The sequence below is a fragment of the Passer domesticus genome, unplaced genomic scaffold, assembly GCF_036417665.1.
Source record: "Passer domesticus isolate bPasDom1 unplaced genomic scaffold, bPasDom1.hap1 HAP1_SCAFFOLD_93, whole genome shotgun sequence".
Lineage (NCBI taxonomy): Eukaryota > Metazoa > Chordata > Aves > Passeriformes > Passeridae > Passer > Passer domesticus.
This window is the reverse complement of record NW_026990188.1, coordinates 35,591-53,798: the sequence shown is the minus strand read 5'-3', so window position 1 is coordinate 53,798 and position 18,208 is coordinate 35,591. Positions and strand designations below refer to the sequence as shown.

At 51.7% G+C, this 18,208-nt stretch overlaps 1 long non-coding RNA gene across 1 annotated transcript; it reads left to right on the top strand.

Moving 5' to 3' along the window:
• Positions 1-3,025: 3,025 nt before the first annotated feature.
• LOC135293241 (uncharacterized) lies at positions 3,026-10,530 on the top strand. The gene is made up of 6 exons (XR_010355341.1): positions 3,026-3,358; positions 3,644-3,775; positions 8,354-8,488; positions 8,959-9,102; positions 9,546-9,710; positions 10,019-10,530. It is a non-coding gene; the product is annotated as an uncharacterized LOC135293241 (long non-coding RNA).
• Positions 10,531-18,208: the final 7,678 nt, after the last annotated feature.

Below are 18,208 nucleotides of genomic sequence, written 5' to 3'. Positions count from 1 at the left end.
GCCTGGCTGAGTGCAGCTCTATGTCTGGGCTTCTGCAGTGCATTGGCCAAGGGCACACGTGGTCGAGCCACTGGTCCCAGGGCTTTGTTTGTTTGTTTTTACCTCATGGAAAGGTGTGTTTGGCTTGTGGAAGTGTTCTGCAGTTTTCTTGAGCAGTTCTTCACTTATACAGACTATTTTGGTCCAGCTGCATTTTGCCTTTTGATAAGCTGCAAGGAGATGAGTGTGCTGCCCATGAAGCTGTGGGGGGCCATTCTTGTGCCGTGTGGCCAAGGAAAGGAAGCGCGTAGTTGTGAAGCCTTCTGCTGAGGCAAAAGGCAGAAGCGTTTCTGAAGGCAGAAGAGTTTCTGTGGATCCCTTTTGCGGTGAAGTCTGCAGCTTTGGCAAGTGCACTGGAGCCTGGAGTGGGGGTGAAGGTGCAAGTCCTTGAGTGCTGATTTGTGTTGCTCAGCACAGGAAGGACATCTAGAAATGGAGGATGCTGTATTTGCAGTCAGATGGGCAACTTTGTGTCTAGGGAGCTGTGTGGGCCAAAAGGAGGCAGGGCTGCTGCCGGTCCAGAGCAGCTGAGCAAGAGCCAGCCTGTGGGCAGGCGGCCAAGAAGGCCAAGGTCATGGTGGGCTGTGTCAGCAGCAGAGGGGCAGCACGAGCAGGGCAGTGAGCGCCGGCCTGTGCTGGGCAGCGCTGCGGCCGCAGCTGCAGTGAGTGCTGTGTGCAGTTGTGGGCCCTGTGAAGCAGCAAGTCCTTGAGGGGCTGGAGCGTGTGCACAGAAGGAGACGGGAGGTGGGCAAGGGTGTGGAGCATAAGGCCAGGGAGGAGGTGCTGAGGGAGCTTTAGTCTGCACAAAGGGAGTCTGCTGAGGGACCTTCAGATTTTTCTCACTCAATCAAAATATTTTAGCCACTTTTGGAATTTACTTTTTTTCCCTTTTTAAAAATTGTTAATTTTTCTTTTCTTGGAGGATGAGGCTTGTTCATTTTCTTTTTTTCTCTACCATGCTACTTTTCCTCATTATTTTCTGCCCTTTTACAGTACTTGTATGGGTTGGTTAGAATTTTAATTTCCAATGTGTCACTTCTGGGGAATTAAGTAGTTTTTCATGAGATGACATCATTCCGTACAAAGAGCTTGCTGCTGATGGATCTGTTGTTGTTCCAGGCCGGCCAGTATGGCATTAGAGATCACTTTCAGGTTATCAATGTCTGTTCCTTTTTGCAGCCCAGGGAATCAGAGTATGTTTTGTTTGGGAATTGAGCAGGATATCAATGGCCTTTCATTCCAACTGGTCCTCAGAGATCAGAGGAGCAGGGAGGGGCTGTGCTTTACTTCTGATTACAGCCAATTTAGCAGTGTCATTGTGGTAGACACCAAGAGAAGAACTTGCTCCAGCACAGATGCACACAGTGCAGTTCCCAGTGCAATCTCTGGGTCAGACCAATTTCCATAAGGACCTACACAATCCATTTCCCCAGGAATGTGGTTTCTTGAAGCAATAGAACAGCAATATCAGGATTGTTGCTGACTGGGGGCACTGGCTACCAAGTGTTGATGTGTGTAACAACAGAGAGGACAGTAATAACAGATTATAGTAGTGCGATCTCTCTCTCTCTCTCTCTCTCTCTCTCTCTCTCTCTCGTTAACATTTAATAACTGAATCTTCCCATCTCTGGTCCAAGGATGTTGGAGGTGCAAAGCTCACCTAAAGCATCCCTTTCAGGAGAGGGTTAGAGACATGTTCTCTTGACCAATTCTGAGCAGGCAGAGATGTTTCCCCCTCCGAATACGGTGTTTTTTTTCCCCTCAGAGCTGTTTTTCTCCTCTGGTCTTTTCTGCCCTGAAGTCCCCACTTAATTCTTTAAATTTCTGCCTGTCCTAGAGAGGTGGAACAATTCCATGGTTCAGTGGTGTTTGGTGACTCTGCTCATACATGCATTACATGACACACAGTTTCCTTCACTGGCATCCCCAGGGGTGTGTAAGTGCATTTGTTAATGGGGCCTTATGAGAGTCTCTGTTACTGCTGGTCAGAATTCTCAGCTGACAAAAGAGAGAGAAGAAACACCTTGGTCCTCTTCCATATAACTGAGGTGGCCATAGAGGCTCTGTGACTTCCATCAGAGGATCTTTGCAGGCATCCTTATCTCCTGAATGACAGGATTTCTAACAAGAGTGTGGATGTCAGAAAGGCAGGAATGCTGGTGCAGGCCTGAGGAGAATGTGAACTGCAGAAGTGTCTCTCCCAAGGGGTGAGCTCAGCCAGGAAGCCACCTGCAGAGCCAGGATGGAGCTGTGGGACAGGGCTGGGTGTCAGTCACTACTGAAAGACAAAGAGGACATGGCAGGAGCAGAGGGAGGCCCTCACCAGAGCCTTGAGGAATGCCACACCTTCCCTGTCAGCTGCCTGACAGGCTGTTGGAGCTTCAGTGCCAGATGGCCCCTGATTGTAGTGCCAGGCTCACTTTGGAATCTGTGCCTCCCCACGGGCAGGGAATGACCCAGGACAGCAGCAGCACAGAGCTTTGGGAATGTGTCAGCCCATCAGCCTTTGAGTCTTGGCTCACAAATATCATATGGAAAGTCGAAAGCCATCTTCTCTTGCTTTCTCTGCAGGTCCTTGTAGAAAATAAGCAGGAGCAGATTGCTTTATCAGAGATGCCATGCCAGGCTCAGGGAGAGCTGTTTCCAGCCTGAGAGCAGGAAGAGCAGCTCAGGCAGCAGGTGGAAGAGCCACAGCAGAATGGCCAGGTAAGCCTGACTGGCCAGGTGACAGAGGGAAGGGCAGGAAGAGGAACATAAAACAGAGCTCTTGGGCCTGAGAAGGCCAGGAGTCCCACAGGCACTGAAAGCACAGAGCCTTGGAATCTGCAGAGATCAGCACTGGGACAGGAGGGTTGCAGTGGAAGCAGAGGTGGGTAGGGAAGCAGAAAGAAGTGGCTGAATAGATGTGCTTTTGAGGCTGCAAGAGGAAAAAGCTGAGCCTGATGGCAGCTCTCAGTCACTTGCTGTGCATTTGTGTGTACAGAACATCAAGTCAGAGCCCCAAGCAGAGCTGCCTGAAGCTCAGAGTTCCATCATAGCAGTGAAGGGGAGGAAGAAGGAAGACATGAGAAGAATTCGAGAGGAGATTCATCTCCATCAGCACAGGAGCGATCAACAAAACCAGGTAAGTGGAAGAGTGGCAGCCACTCCACTCATTAAACAGCGTGTTTATTCTTGTTTACAGACCATCAAGGAAGATGTGCAGGCAGAGCTGCAGGAATCTGAGGAGAGGGACAAGGCAAGGGAGAAGAGGCTGGAGGAAGAAATGAAAATCTTCAGAGAGAAACTTAACTGGCTCCCTTGGGCTCTGAAAAAGCAAGTGAGTAAAGGAGGGACAGCCACTGCAGACACATCGCAAGAAATAAACGCTCCGTTTTGCAGAGACAATGTTGCTTGCTGATAGCAGCCAAGGAGGCAAATCAAATGTGTAGCTATATAGTGTTCTGTTGAATTGGACGACTTTAATGGGGTTGGAGTGACTGAGAATCCCACTGCTAACACAGTTGATGAGTTCTTCTTACAAGATGTGGTTGTAAATGCCAGAAGAAATGAGTTTAGGAATGCAGGGTAATGGCCTGTCCCTCATGCTTCTCTCTTGCCACAGGAGACAAAAACAAAAGCCATCTCTCCCCTGGCTCCCTCTGCTCCTGGAGAAGAAGCCAAAAAGTAGCAAAGGGACCAAGATGACCACAACACTCCAACCGTGGTTACAGCCCAGCCTGATCATCCCAAGAGAGTAAGTGCCAGTTGTGGGTGGCGCTGTCTTTAGGGCAAGGCAGAGGTGCAAGTTTCTGAGCAGCCAGCACTTGCTGTTGCTGGCCGAGGAGGCGGAGTGCTGGAGTCCTGCAGGACGTAGTCATTTCCTGCAGGCAGTGCCAGCTGGAAATTGGCCTTTGGCCTGTCATGTTGAGGCACCGAAGAGCTGGGGGCTCTGGGTGGGCTTTTGGCTGCCTGGCTGAGTGCAGCTCTATGTCTGGGCTTCTGCAGTGCCCAGAGTACAGCTGGTAGTGCTGGCAGTCCCAGGGCTTTGTTTGTTTGTTTTTACCTCATGGAAAGGTGTGTTTGGCTTGTGGAAGTGTTCTGCAGTTTTCTTGAGCAGTTCTTCACTTATACAGCCTCTTTTGGCCCAGCTCTCTGTTGGCTTTTGCTAAGCTGCAAGGAGATGAGTGTGCTGTGCGTGAAGCTGTGGGGGGCCATTCTTGTGCTGTGTGGCCAAGGAAAGGCAGCGCGTAGTTGCGAAGGCTTCTTGTGAGGCAAAAGGCAGAAGGGGTGAGTTTCTGTGGATCCCTTTTGCGGTGAAGTCTGCAGCTTTGGCAAGTGCACTGGAGCCTGGAGTGGGGGTGAAGCTGCAAGTCCTTGAGAGCTGTCTTGCGTTGTAGAGAAGAGGAAGGAGATGTTGAAATGGAGGATGCAGTATTTGAAGTCAGATGGGCAAGAGTGTGTCTGGCGAGCTGCATGGGCCAAAAGGAGGCAGGGCTGCTGGTGGTGAAGAGCAGCTGCACGTGAGGCAGCGTGTGGGCAGGCGGCCAAGAAGGCCAAGGGCATGGTGGGCTGTGTGAGCAGCAGAGGGGCAGCAGGAGCAGGGCAGTGAGCGCCAGCCTGTGCTGGGCAGCGCTGCAGCCGCAGCTGCAGTGAGTGCTGTGTGCAGTTGTGGGCCCCTGTGAAGCAGCAAGTCCTTGAGGGGCTGGAGCGTGTGCACAGAAGGAGATGGGAGGTGGGCAAGGGTGTGGAGCATAAGGCCAGGGAGGAGGTGCTGAGGGGGCTTCAGCCTGGACAAGGGGAGTCTGCTGAGGGACCTTCAGGCAGACTTCCACAGATGGCCACGTGACAGCGCTCAGCACAAGGGCTGTTGCCCGTTCAAACATGTCCTCAGTGCATGCCAGTGCTTCGGAGGCTGGAGTAGCTGCCGCTTGCACCCTGTGGCTTGTGCGTTTTTTAGTATGCTAGGAGGAGAAGCCCTGTTTGTTTTCTCTTTCTGCAGCCAGCAAGGGGGCTTCTGCACAACATTTCCTGCCCTTTTCCAGCACAAGATGGGATTGTGATCCAGTTGTAGTTTTCTCTGTCTGCAGCAGCAAGAGCAAAGGCCTTGCCGGCTCTTTGCTACTTGTCCATTGCAGAGCTTGCAAGAAATAAAAGCTGCCTTTTGCAGAGACAAGGTTGCTTGCTGATAGCAGGCAAGGAGGAATGTAGAATTCCTAGCCATATAGTGTTGTGTTGAATTGGCCCATTTTAATCTGGTTGGAGTGACTTGGAATGCCATTGCTAACAGAGCTGATGAGTTCTCCTTACAAGACGTGGTTGTAGGTGCCAGGAGAAATGAGTTTAGAAATGCTAGGTAACGGCGTGTCCCTCATGTTTCTCTCTTGCCACAGGTGATGAAAGGAATAGCCGTCTCTCCTGTGGCTCCCTCTGCTCCCGGACAAGAAGGCAAAGAGAAGCAAAGGGAGCGAGAGAAGCAGAAGCAGCCCTCTGTTTTGACAGCCCAGGCTGCTCCTTGCAAGAGAGTAAGTGCCAGTTGTGGGTGGCGCTGTCTTTAGGGCAAGGCAGAGGTGCAAGTTTCTGAGCAGCCAGCACTTGCTGTTGCTGGCCGAGGAGGTGGAGTGCTGGAGTCCTGCAGGACGTAGTCATTTCGTGCAGGCAGTGCCAGCTGGAAATTGGCCTTTGGCCTGTCATGTTGAGGCACCGAAGAGCTGGGGGCTCTGAGTGAGCTTTTGGCTGCCTGGCTGAGTGCAGCTCTATGTCTGGGCTTCTGCAGTGCATTGGCCAAGGGCACAGCTGGTGGTGCTGGCAGTCCCAGGGCTTTGTTCCTTTGATTTTCCCTCGTGGAAAGGTGTGTTTGGCTTGTGGAAGTGTTCTGCAGTTTTCTTGAACAGTTCTTCATTTGTACAGCCTCTTTTGGCCCAGCTCTCTGTTGGCTTTTGATAAGGTCCAAGGAGATGAGTGTGCTGTGCGTGAAGCTGTGGGGGGCCATTCTTGTGCCGTGTGGCCAAGGAAAGGCAGCGCGTAGTTGCGAAGGCTTCTTGTGAGGCAAAAGGCAGAAGCGGGGAGTTTCTGTGGCTTCCTTCCAAAGTCTGCAGCTTTGGCAAGTGCACTGGAGCCTGGAGTGGGGGTGAAGCTGCAAGTCCTTGAGTGCTGTCTTGCGTTGTAGAGAAGAGGAAGGAGATGTTGAAATGGAGGATGCAATATTTGAAGTCAGATGGGCAACTTTGTGTCTAGGGAGCTGTGTGGGCCAAAAGGAGGCAGGGCTGCTGGTGGTAAAGAGCAGCTGCATGTGAAGCAGCGTGTGGGCAGGCGCCAAGGGCATGGTGGGCTGTGTGAGCAGCAGAGGGGCAGCAGGAGCAGGGCAGTGAGCGTCGGGCTGTGCTGGGCAGCGCTGCGGCCGCAGCTGCAGTGAGTGCTGTGTGCAGTTGTGGGCCCCTGTGAAGCAGCAAGTCCTTGAGGGGCTGGAGCGTGTGCACAGAAGGAGACGGGAGGTGGGCAAGGGTGTGGAGCATAAGCTCAGGGAGGAGGTGCTGAGGGAGCTTTAGCCTGGACAAGGGGAGTCTCGTGAGGAACCTTCAGCTTTTCCTCAATGCTTCCAAATATTTTAGTCACTTTCAGGTGTGACTTTTTGCTTTTTTTTATTTTAATTTCTTTTTATTTCTTTTATTGCTTGTAGTACGAGTCTTGTCCCATTTTCTTTTTCTCCCATCTAAGGCACTTTTCCTCATTATTTCTTGCTCTTTTATTGTACTGGGACTGTGTCTGCTAGAATTCTGATTTCCTCGGTGTCACTTTTGGAGAATGAAATGTTTTTGCTTTCACGTCATCCTTCGGTGCAGGCACCTTGTTGCAGAAGAAGCTGTTGTGGTTCCAGGGTAGACAGTATGGCATTACAGACCAGTTTGAGCTTATCAGTGCCTGTTCCTTTTTTCAGCCTAGTGAATCAGTGTGTGTTGTTTTTGGGAATTTAGCATGACATCAATGCCTTTGCATTCCAGTTGGTCCTCAGAAATCAGAGGAGCTGGGAGTGGCTGGGCTTTATGTCTTATTACAGCCACATTAGAATTGTTAGTGTGGTCGTGTTCAAGAGAAGAACTTGCTCCAGCACAGATGCACAGGGAATGCAGCTCCTAGTGCAATGCTCTGGGTCAGATCACTTTCCATAAGGACTTACACACTCCAGATTTCCCAAGAGTGTGGTTTATTGAAGCAACACAACAGCAATCTCAGGATCTCTGCTGGGCAGGGCACTGGCTACCAAGTGTTGATGTGTGCAGCAACAGAGAGGACAGTAAAGAGAGATTATATCAGTGAGATCTATATGTCTATGTTTCTGTCTGTCTATCTGTCTATCTATGTAACATTTACATAAGTGAATTTTCCCAGCTCTGGCACAAAGGATTTGGAGGTGCAAAGCTCACCTAAAGCATCCCTTTCAGGAGAGGGTTAGAGACATGTTCTCTTGACCAATTCTGAGCAGGCAGAGATGTTTCCCCCTCCGAATACGGTGTTTTTTTTCCCCTCAGAGCTGTTTTTCTCCTCTGGTCTTTTCTGCCCTGAAGTCCCCACTTAATTCTTTAAATTTCTGCCTGTCCTAGAGAGGTGGAACAATTCCATGGTTCAGTGGTGTTTGGTGACTCTGCTCATACATGCATTACATGACACACAGTTTCCTTCACTGGCATCCCCAGGGGTGTGTAAGTGCATTCGTTATTGGGGCCTTATGAGAGTCTCTGTTACTGCTGGTAAGAATTCTCAGCTGACAAAAGAGGGAGAAGAAACACCTTGGTCCTCTTCCATATAACTGAGGTGACCATAGAGGCTCTGTGACATCCATCAGAGGATCTTTGCAGGCATCCTTATCTCCTGAATGACAGGATTTCTAACAAGAGTGTAGATGTCAGAAAGGCAGGAATGCTGGTGCAGGCCTGAGGAGAACGTGAACTGCAGAAGTGTCTCTCACAAGGGCTGAGCTCAGCCAGGAAGCCACCTGCAGAGCCAGGATGGAGCTGTGGGACAGGGCTGGGTGTCAGTCACTACTGAAAGACAAAGAGGACATGGCAGGAGCAGAGGGAGGCCCTCACCAGAGCCTTGAGGAATGCCACACCTTCCCTGTCAGCTGCCTGACAGGCTGTTGGAGCTTCAGTGCCAGATGGCCCCTGATTGTAGTGCCAGGCTCACTTTGGAATCTGTGCCTCCCCTCGGGCAGGGAATGACCCAGGACAGCAGCAGCACAGAGCTTTGGGAATGTGTCAGCCCATCAGCCTTTGAGTCTTGGCCAACAAATATCATGTGGCAAGTCGAAAGCCATCTTCTCTTGCTTTCTCTGCAGGTCCTTGTAGAGAAAAAGCAGGAGCAGATTGCTTTATCAGAGATGCCATGCCAGGCTCAGGGAGAGCTGTTCCCAGCCTGAGAGCAGGAAGAGCAGCTCAGGCAGCAGGTGGAAGAGCCACAGCAGAATGGCCAGGTAAGCCTGACTGGCCAGGTGACAGAGGGAAGGGCAGGAAGAGGGGCATAAAACAGAGCTCTTGGGCCTGAGGAGGCCAGGAGTCCCACAGGCACTGAAAGCACAGAGCCTTGGAATCTGGAGAAATCAGCACTGGGACACGAGGTTTGCAGTGGAAGCAGAGGTGGGTAGGGAAGCAGAAAGAAGTGGCTGAATAGATGTGCTTTTGAGGCTGCAAGAGGAAAAAGCTGAGCCTGATGGCAGCTCCCAGTCACTTGCTGTGCATTTGTATGTACAGAACATCAAGGCAGACCACAAGCAGAGCTGCCCGAAGCTCAGAGTGCCATCATGGCAGTGAAGAGGAGGAACAAAGATGAGATGAGAAGAATTCAAGAGGAGATGAATCTCCATCAGCACAGGAATGATCAACAAAACCAGAAATAGTGGCAGCCACTCCACTCATGGGACATCCTCTCTCTTGTTCTCTACAGAACATTTACAAACAGATGCCGGCAGAGCTGCAGGAAACTGAGGCTAGGAACAAGGCAAGGAAGAAGAGGCCAGAAGAAATTCTTGAAATCATCATAAAGAAATTTAAACCCATCCTTCAGGAGAAAATGGCTCTAGATGCGAAAGTGTGTGAAATAGCAATAGCCTCTGCAGTCACCAAACTGGTGCTTCCTGCCATTCTTGCCTTTCCTCTGCCCAGCAGGGGAGGGGTGGGGTGATGCCTCTTAAATGCCACCCTGCTGAGGCCTCTATCACAGCTGCTCTGAAGGACACTTCCTGGTCTGCTGAATCTCAGCTGTTGACTTGGACAGTGGGATTAGTCCTTTTTACATCTTGCTCAGAAGTCATCCAAAAAAAGTCCTGGTGACTTCTTCCAGGTCCCCTTGTTTCTTGGGGTTTTTGCAGGTGTACATGGTCACTCAGATAGATTTGGAATACAAGCCACAGGCTATCTGTATCCCTTGTGAATCTGCTCCTTTCCTGTTCTTTCCCTTTCCTCACAGTGGATGACTCCTGGCTGACAGGGACAAGCTGTAGTCTCTGACTGCTTTGTTCTGTTTGTCTTGAGGTGCATGTGTTGACATCCTACCTGGAAGCCTTTGAAGAGTTCCAGCAAATGACAGCAGACCAAGAGACCCAAGACTGGAGTGAGGCCCAGGAACCAAACCAACCAGAGATGCTGCAGGATAAGCACATCCCGAGGATGGTGCAGGAAAAGACAAATCAAGAGCAGGTGGTAAAAACATTAGAACGAGGAGCTGCAATGTGCCTGCAGCCTAAGAGGGGGAAAGGAGTCCTTGGGAGGATGTAGAGCGGTCATTGCTGCAGCCATCCTTCAGAACATGAAACTGGCCATGAACTCGAGTTAAACCAGCCTTTGGTTTTGACCATTTGGTTTCACAAGCAGACAGCCAAACCAATCCAGTTGAAGAGCTCTGCATGTGGCTGACAGCAGCTTTCCTAAGGGCTTGCATTTGAAATGGGATCTCAGGGCAATCTCTGCCAGCCACTTTCCTGACACAAACTCATTTCTTGTCTCAGATCTGCAGTGACCTTCTCACTGAAGCAGCTGCTGCAACAGCAGCAGCAGCAGCACCATCCCAAGGAGCCTTTGCTCTCCAGCCGGAGAAGTGGAGCTGGGGCACTTGGTTCACCTCCTGTGCTGACCCAGCTGCCGCTCAGCAACAGCCAATCGAGGATGACTCCCTGCAGCAATGGAGTACGTCTGCTGTCTTTCTTGTCTGAGCAACAGTGTATTGTGTGCACGTGTCAGCATAGCTGTACCAAAGGGTCCTCCTCAGTTTGGTGTCACAAGGACATTTAGGACTGCCCATGGGAAGTGCTGGCAGTGCTCTGAGGCAGCGAGAGAGCGCCTGGCTGTTCCTGCTGCCTCTGAGGGCAGCTTAGACTGGGCTTCCCTCTGGGCTGAAGGCAGAAGCAGGGATTGTTCCTGCATCAGCAGAAGGCTGTGACTGCTTGAGTGACTAGCCATGGGCAGAAGCCCACCTCACATCAGTCTCTAGGAAAACACATCAAGTCCTTTGTGATTCTGCAGCACAAGGCATTTAACCTGCTCCTTGCCCACAACAGCTGCCAGTGCTGTGCTCTCAGATAAGACCTGGTGGGGCTGAGAGCAGAGCCCAGTGGATTCTGGGTCTGCCATCACCTGTTGGGACAAGAAGGGCATTTATCTGCACCTCGCTGTGTCTGATCTCAAAGCCCATCCTGTTGTGTCCTGAATGGGGGCAACAGCTTGTACGGGGCTCAGGCTGCCTGTGGCTTCTTCCCACTGCTTGTCAGTGCTCCTGCTTGGGCTTTGCCAGCCTTCTTGTGGTAGCTGCCCTGTCCCTGAGGGCTGGTGGGACTGCAGAGGCTGGAGCCTTCCTTAGCTGGGAGAGTCCTGCTGCTGCCCAGCACTGCAGCACGGAGCTGCCTGGGGCAGCAGCCCCTCGTCTGGGCCGGCTTCTGCATCGCACGGCCTGGCCTCAGGAGAGGGTCAGCATCTCCTCTGGCAGCTGTCTGTGTCACGCTGGCGCCTCAGGAGCACTGCTGTCCTCTCTGCCCGTGCCCGCCGTGCCGAGTTGGGAAGATGGGGATGTGTACAGTGCCGAGAGGGCGAGCCCAATGGGAGCTCCTTTTTGGGGATACGCTGGGGTGCTACAAAAGATCTCTAAAATTTGGCAGCATCTCCATGAAGGCAGCCCAGATGGCTGATGTTAGCAAGCAGTGGGGAATGAAGGGTCTGATTGGAACCTGAGGGTGCCAGCCCTTGAGAAAATGATTTGTAGAGAGTCAAAGCCCATTTTGGTGGTGGTGCCGCTTTGTTGGGTCAAAGTTGTGCTCCAGAATTCCGTATTTTAGGGTAGCAGCACAACAAAAGTCAGGGCAGCACCTGCTGCGCCTCTCCCAGTGCGTGGGACCAAGGGACCCTGGCAAAGCGGCGTCTGGCGTGGCTTGCCAGCAGGGTTTGTGCCCTTCTGCCAGTTTCTTGACCCTGCTGGCATGTCTGGATTTTCTTCCCACTCACCTGAGCAAGAGTGCTGCTGGTAAGTTTCTGCTCTTTTTTCCAGCAGTAGTAATACTCCACACACTGTGCCACGGTCTTACTCGGGATCTGTTGTGAAAAGCAAAAGAAGGAATCTGAAACAGCCATCCTATAGGGTGCATTGGAGAACAATGAGAATACAGAGTAAAGTAGGAATTAAAGTCATGGAGAAAATTGAGGAGGGTGTAAAATGAAATCAATATGGAGGAGTCAGAGAGGCATTATGCAATGTAATAAACCGAGTATTGTGCTACGTGGCACCACGTGTAATGCACAGATCAACAACAAGTCCCTCTAGCAGAGTTCTTCTTTGCCCCGTTCACTGCAGTTATCCCAGCACAAGGTGTTGTGGAAGCAGCAGCACACCTGGGAGACAAGTCTGACAGAACAGAGCTTTGTCTTCCAAAACAGCCTGGAGAGAAGGGTTGCAGAGGCAGGATCATCATTTTCACACAGGCCTTCCATGTCCTATTTTGTGACTACTTTAACAGTTTTGAGAAAAGAGGGACATAGGTGCAGTATTTGGTACCAGCAATAATCAACATGTCCCTTCTGATGATCTGCCAAGGTGAGGAATGTCCTGTGGCTTTACCTGCTTCTGGATGAGATGGAAATCCTTGCCATAGGTGTGGAAAGCCTTTTGGAAGGCCTCCTTCTCCTCAGGTGTCCATCCATCAGAGCCTGGCAAGAAAACGCAGCAGCTGAATTGATCCCTCTAGCCACTTGAAGCAGATCCCACTGGCTGCAGAAAGCAAGCTGGCGCCAGCCGTCATTCACGTGTGTGCATGTCTGCTCCCTCAGAAGGTGATGAAGACGAGAGCAGGCATTCCCCAGGGAAAAAAGCATGGAAAACGAGTCAAGCTGAAGGAGTAGATGCTGGTGCTTTCCCTGCCCCCAGAGAAGGCGAGATCTTGTGCTGGTTTAAAGCACAACTAATTGAAGCAGAAATGCTTGACACGGCCATTAAGGGCACGGCAGCACGTGTCAGTGAAGGAAGAAGCTGGGCTTTGGTTACCTGCGTAATGATAATCAGCCAAGGGATGGCCTTGAGCTGTTGGAGGCCCCCCCGAGAGCAACATCTCCAGAGCCTCCTGCAAGATGCAAAGGAAAAAGGCTTGAGCTGCCCCACAACACAAAAAAGGAGCCAAACCCCACCAATGCTGCCCTTCAGCCGCTTTGCCTCTTCAGCTGAGGATTCGGGCCACTGGCTCTCATATGGGTCAAAGATTGTGCTTTGCTCCCAGTCCCTCATTTCTGCTGCCCAGCCCTTGGCTCCTGCTCCCCAAGGGCAGCATTTTCCTCTCCAACTCCATGATTTTGCTCCTCCCGCACCCAGAATTGCCTCAGCTGACTGAGGCTTCTGGGAATTGTCGCTCAAAATGTCTTAGAGAACACAGATCTCCAGGAGGTTTTCAAGGCAGCAGGCTGCAGGACCCTGCGGTGCTGCCTCCAGGAGAGATCTTGTCCCTGCTGGAGCCATTTGGGCTCAGCCCTGCCGCAGCTGGACGAGACACAGCAGGCAGCGAGTGCTCTGCTGCTTGTGAACTCCCTTCTTCAAGGAGCAGCCAGGAAAGGCTGTCCCGCTGCCCGGGCCTTATCAATTCCCTGCCCACTCTTGCCCGCGCCCAAACAGCCGCTTCCTACCGGAACGCTGCCGCGAGCATGGTGCAGGCAGTGCAGGGCGAGCTCCAGCTGAGCTGCTGCCCCGGGAAGGCCACGGGAGCTGGCCATGTCCAACAGTTCTCTGACTGCAAGCACAACAAAAACCCACCCAAAGTCAGCCTTGAGCCAACAAAGGGGAATGCTTGCCATACAAGGCAGAAGGAAAGCACAAGAGCTAAAGCCTGCAGCTTGGAGAGCACGAAAGGGAGAGCAAAGCAAGGGGCAGCTGAAGCAAGGGCCCACCTAGTGCTGCCTCTCCCTTCCATGCAGCTTTTGGCATAAGGAGTGGGGGCCAATCTCCCTTCCTCCACTGGCAGATGCCCCTGACCCATTTGGAGAGCAGCACAGTTGCTCTTTTTCCTGCTCTGCTGCAGAAGCAGAGCATTCTCCTTGCCCCTACCACTTCCAGAAGGGAAGATGGGCATGACAAGGAGAGAAGCAGAGCCTGCCAAAAGCTGCCTTTTTATCCAAAAACCAGCATTTTACACACCCGACTATCTCAGGAGTGGAAAGAAAGCTTGACAGCTACCTCTGTCCGGTTTTTCCAGGTCACAGTTGTCTTCCTCCAAGGGCTTCCAGACCAGGGTTGCAGGCTCTTCATCCTCACTTGGCGGCCCGGTCTGCACCTCAGGGAGCTCGGCCTGAAAGTCACTGCCAACATTGATGTGTCTAGAGGAAGAAGGAGTAGGATGAAAGAAAGGCAAGTGGTCAAGAGACAGCTCGCATGCAACCACGGCCTTGGACCAATCCCACCCTGACTCTGAAAGAGCAGTTGTCCTGCTCGCCATTCCTCAAGTTTGCTGTCCTTTAACCCTAGGCCAAAAACTCACGGCTCAGTGTGGGCTCTTGCTTTCCTTTTCATTGCGCCTCTCCTTTCCACCTGAAAGAGATCAAAACAACGCTCCAGATGAAACTCATTCTGCCAAGATGTGTCGGTAGCCTTGCTTCTCATCCTCACCACTGAAAACCCCAAGCTCCTCTGTCCCAGCTCTTCTCCATTAGGTGTCATTGCTGTGTTTTTCACTTGGAATTTCTGAGGCAGGTCCCTCTAGCAGTCTGCAGCTTCCTGAAGAAGGAAAGCTGAAGGGCAGGCACTAGAGTGCCGTGAGTCTTGGGGCCAGTGAGAAGAGCCAAGAGGATGCATGGAAGATGCACTACTGCAGGCTTGGGTTGGATGGAAGGAGCCAGAGGGGGCTTGGGCACTGGAACTGCCTCCCCAGGGAAGGGCTCCCAGCACCAAGGCTGAGAGAGCTCCAAAAGTCTTTGGACACTGCTCTTGGGCACAGGCTGGGATTCTTGAGGCTGTCCTGAGCAGGCCCAGGTGCTGGGCTCCATGATCTTTGGGAGTCCCTTCCAGCCCAGAAAATGCTGTGACACTGTGATTGTGTTCCTGAGAAGCACCACTCAAGAGGGCATTTCACAGCTGCCTCTGACCGTGAGGCAGAGCCAGCCCTACACACATTGAACAACACAGACAAATCTATAGCAATATCTCTCTGGAAAAGATATGTAAGGCAGGTGGAAAAAAATCAAAAAAGCTATGAAAATAGAATATTGTTCCAGTGTCTGGAAGTGATGTAAGTATGTGAGTACATAAGAATTGCTGCAACCAGATCATTTCTGAGGATGAAAGCCAGTACTGCAGGACAAGCCCAGCAAACTGCTTCCATGCTCTGATGGGCAGGCATCCCAGAGGAGAAGTCCCATCCTTCTGGTTTTTCAAGCTTTGCAGGAGGTGTGACCAGAGTGAGGGCGTAACAGGATTAGTGGACACTGAACCCCTGACCTCCTCCAGAATGACCAATTGGCTTTGGGGTTACCACAACGTAGTTTTAGGACTTAAAGGGGTGCCACGAACTTTTACACAGGTCATCAGAGGACGAGAATCTGCAAGTGCACCGTGACAGCTCCCTACGTCCTCTATAGAAAGGTCTGCATTTCCCCTGGAGGCAACATTATTCCTGGAGAAGTTGCAGCCTGCTTTCATGTGCAACCTCGTCTGGGGAAAGTGACCACGCGCCGTGTCTGTGGTGGTTGGTGGCAGAGCCAGCTGGAGCCTCCTGCTGTTCTGTGAGTGCTTTGGGGCCCACGGGGATTTTCTTACCTTGCACAGTGCCAAAGTGCTGTGGGGATGCCTGGCGGCAGACGAGGAGATGAGGATGTGGCTGCAGAGGCCAGCTGTGGCGCTGAGTGCAGAAGGTGGCTGCTGAGGGACAGCCCAGGAGCAGATGCTGCAGCTGCTGCTCCAGCGCTGCTCCACCAGTGTTCCACCAACGGCCGCAGGAGCAGCAGACAAGGGCAGTTGCTACGGGCACAGCCCAACATTCCATGCAGAACCCCAGGGGAACCATGGGACAGAAACAGGGATAGGCCACCTTTGCCCCTTCTACTTCTTCAGTTGCAAGTTTGCTCTGAGGAGCTCCCCATTGGGGCTTTTCTCCTCAGTCCTCTGGACATGGAAAAGCAGAGCCGGGACAGCTCTGGCTCTCCTCTGTGCTTCTCTGTAAGGTGCCTGCAGCTGAACAGGCAGAGGAGGCTGGCTCTGTCCAAGGGCCCATTCCACATTTCCTGCACTGCAGAACCAGGAGGACTCCTGCCGCTGCCTCTCCTCTGGCTCTGAGAGGAGCTAGAGCTTGCAAATCGTTCCGTGCAGAACCAAGTGTAAAGATTTCTCTCAAAGTGGTGGCATTCATCCTGCCCCCTTTCTCAATTGCCTGGTGCCCAATAATGTCACTTGATGTTTTCCCTCCTTTGGCCTGCTCAGCTGGTCTCTCACCTCAACACCCCATCCCTGAAACGTGGAGAAACGGGATGTTTCTCAGGGGAGCTGATGGGGACACACACACTGGGGCAGCCCACCAGCATTGCTGTAGTCAGCACGTCATGCAGAATTTCTAGGTCTCTCTTTCTGCTGCCTTGAAGAAGGCATTCCACTACTCTGGCATTCCTCTAAGGAAGTAACACCAAGAGAATTTCTTTTCCACACTAATGGCCTTCAGCTTGGTTTCAATACTTAGGTGCCAGATATGGCAAAACCCAGCCACTTGTACTGCTTCCCTGCCTAAGGTTTAAGCAAAAGCAAATCTTGCTTCCTTCCCAGCCTGCATGTTACACCCACGCCAGCCACCTGCTGGGAAAACATCTGGAACGAGGCCCACTGCAAGGCAGATACTTTGTAGGCTCCAGATCCCACCTGCACTGGCTCCAGCAGGCAAGGGCAAGCTTTGGTCACTTCCCAGAAGCAGCCTGGCCATACCCCCCTGCCTCGCCCCCTCGCCATCCTCCACAGCCCCTGCTGCCAAAGCCTTGCTAGGCAGAGCCATTTGCTGGGCTGGGTAAAAGAGTGACTTGGATTCTTCTTTGGTGCAAATACCAAAGCTGTGAGAAGTGAGAGGATCAGGTTCACAGCTGCTCTGCTTTAGCTAAGGACATTACTGGAGGCTCAGAGCCTGGTCCTTTAAAGCGAAACTGAATCTGAACTCCTGGTGTCTTTGTGGTGCATGTGGATATTTCTTTTCTAGAATCAGAGAGGTTAGAAAAGTCCTCCAGGGTGCTCAAGTCCATCTGTCCCCCAAAATGAAACAAAGTTATGTTGCTGGGCAACAAAAAGGCCTCAACCCACTACTTTTATCCCAGCAAGTATAGTGAGACAAGGGCACTCCTTTAGATCCTGTGCACTGAATTCAGCAAAGCCTCCCCAGCCACTCCCAGCTGAGATGTTCAGGAATCAAAGGAGGAAGCTCCCCCATGATTTCATTGGCAGTAATGGGGACACGCCTCTGGAAGTGCTGCCAGCTGAGCCAGGGGCTGGGCCTGGGGGGGACTCCTGTGCCCCCATTGCTCTCTCAGGGCAAATGCCGTGCATGCAACACCAAGGAAATGTAACGAGCACTGCCTCAGGGATTTCATACAGACAAAAAGGCAAAATGGAACAAACTTTTGTTTAATGATACAGACAGATGATATCTCAACAAAGGCAAAATGTGAAAAGTTGAAGCATAGCAAACACCAAACCTCTTACATTTACCGCTAAATCTAATACTACTAATACATCTTTATTAATACTAATGTATCTTAACTAATAAACTGGGAGATTCCTATCAGGTAAACTAATAGAAGAATAAACAATCCTAAATCTAACAAAGCAATCTTATTTCAATCTAGTCCTCCAGACACCTAACTCTTGCTAGTCCTGGACAATTGCTGGGCTAATTTGGTCATTTCTTTTTGGGGAGAGGCTGTGCATCCTTGCGTGGGCGATGTCTTCTCCTGTGCGTGTTCCTCCCCTTGATGGTTGCAAACTCCCTGGAAGACAGGAAACAAACCATCCATTGTTAACTTCATACACACCGAGATCAAGTGTGTATGAAGTGCATACAAGTGTTGAGATCTCCATTTTTTGATGAATTTTTGTCTTTTCAGGCTGACACATTTATTAAGTGATCAGCACCATGAGTCTGATCTTGCTGGTTTCAATTCTTTGAAATGTCTTCCTCCTTTTGCTTGATCCTAGGTTTAATTGGATCAGCAGCATCAAAGCAAGCTTTGATGCATGTGTTCCTGCTTGTATGAACTGTGTCTTGTTGGGGCATGGCAAGGTTTCACTGGGAATGCTGGGTTTGAACGAAGCGGTTTGGGTTCCAAGTGGGCTGTAAGCTTGAGCACGGCTGCCAGGGGCCATCCTTCAAGTGGCCTCAGCTTGCCCTGTGGTGCCTTTGGAAAGGGGCAGCGTGCTTTAGGCCAAAGGGGCAGCTGGGAGCAGAAGGAGGAGGAGCTTGCGCACCGTTGGCACTGCCCGCACGGAAAGGGGCCTCCCGCCGGCTGGGGCGGCTGGCGCGGTTGGCAGCAGGGACACTCCGCGCTGCCAGCCCGCTTGCGGCTTCTCTTCCCTGTCTCCCCAGTCTCCTTCCTGGGAGGGCTTTTCCTCCTCTTCCGTTTGCCCGCAGTCTGGAAATCAAAGAATCCTTATCAGTGCTTCCTTCCTCTCAGAAAGTTGGAATTCGCAGCGTCCACCCCAAAAATCT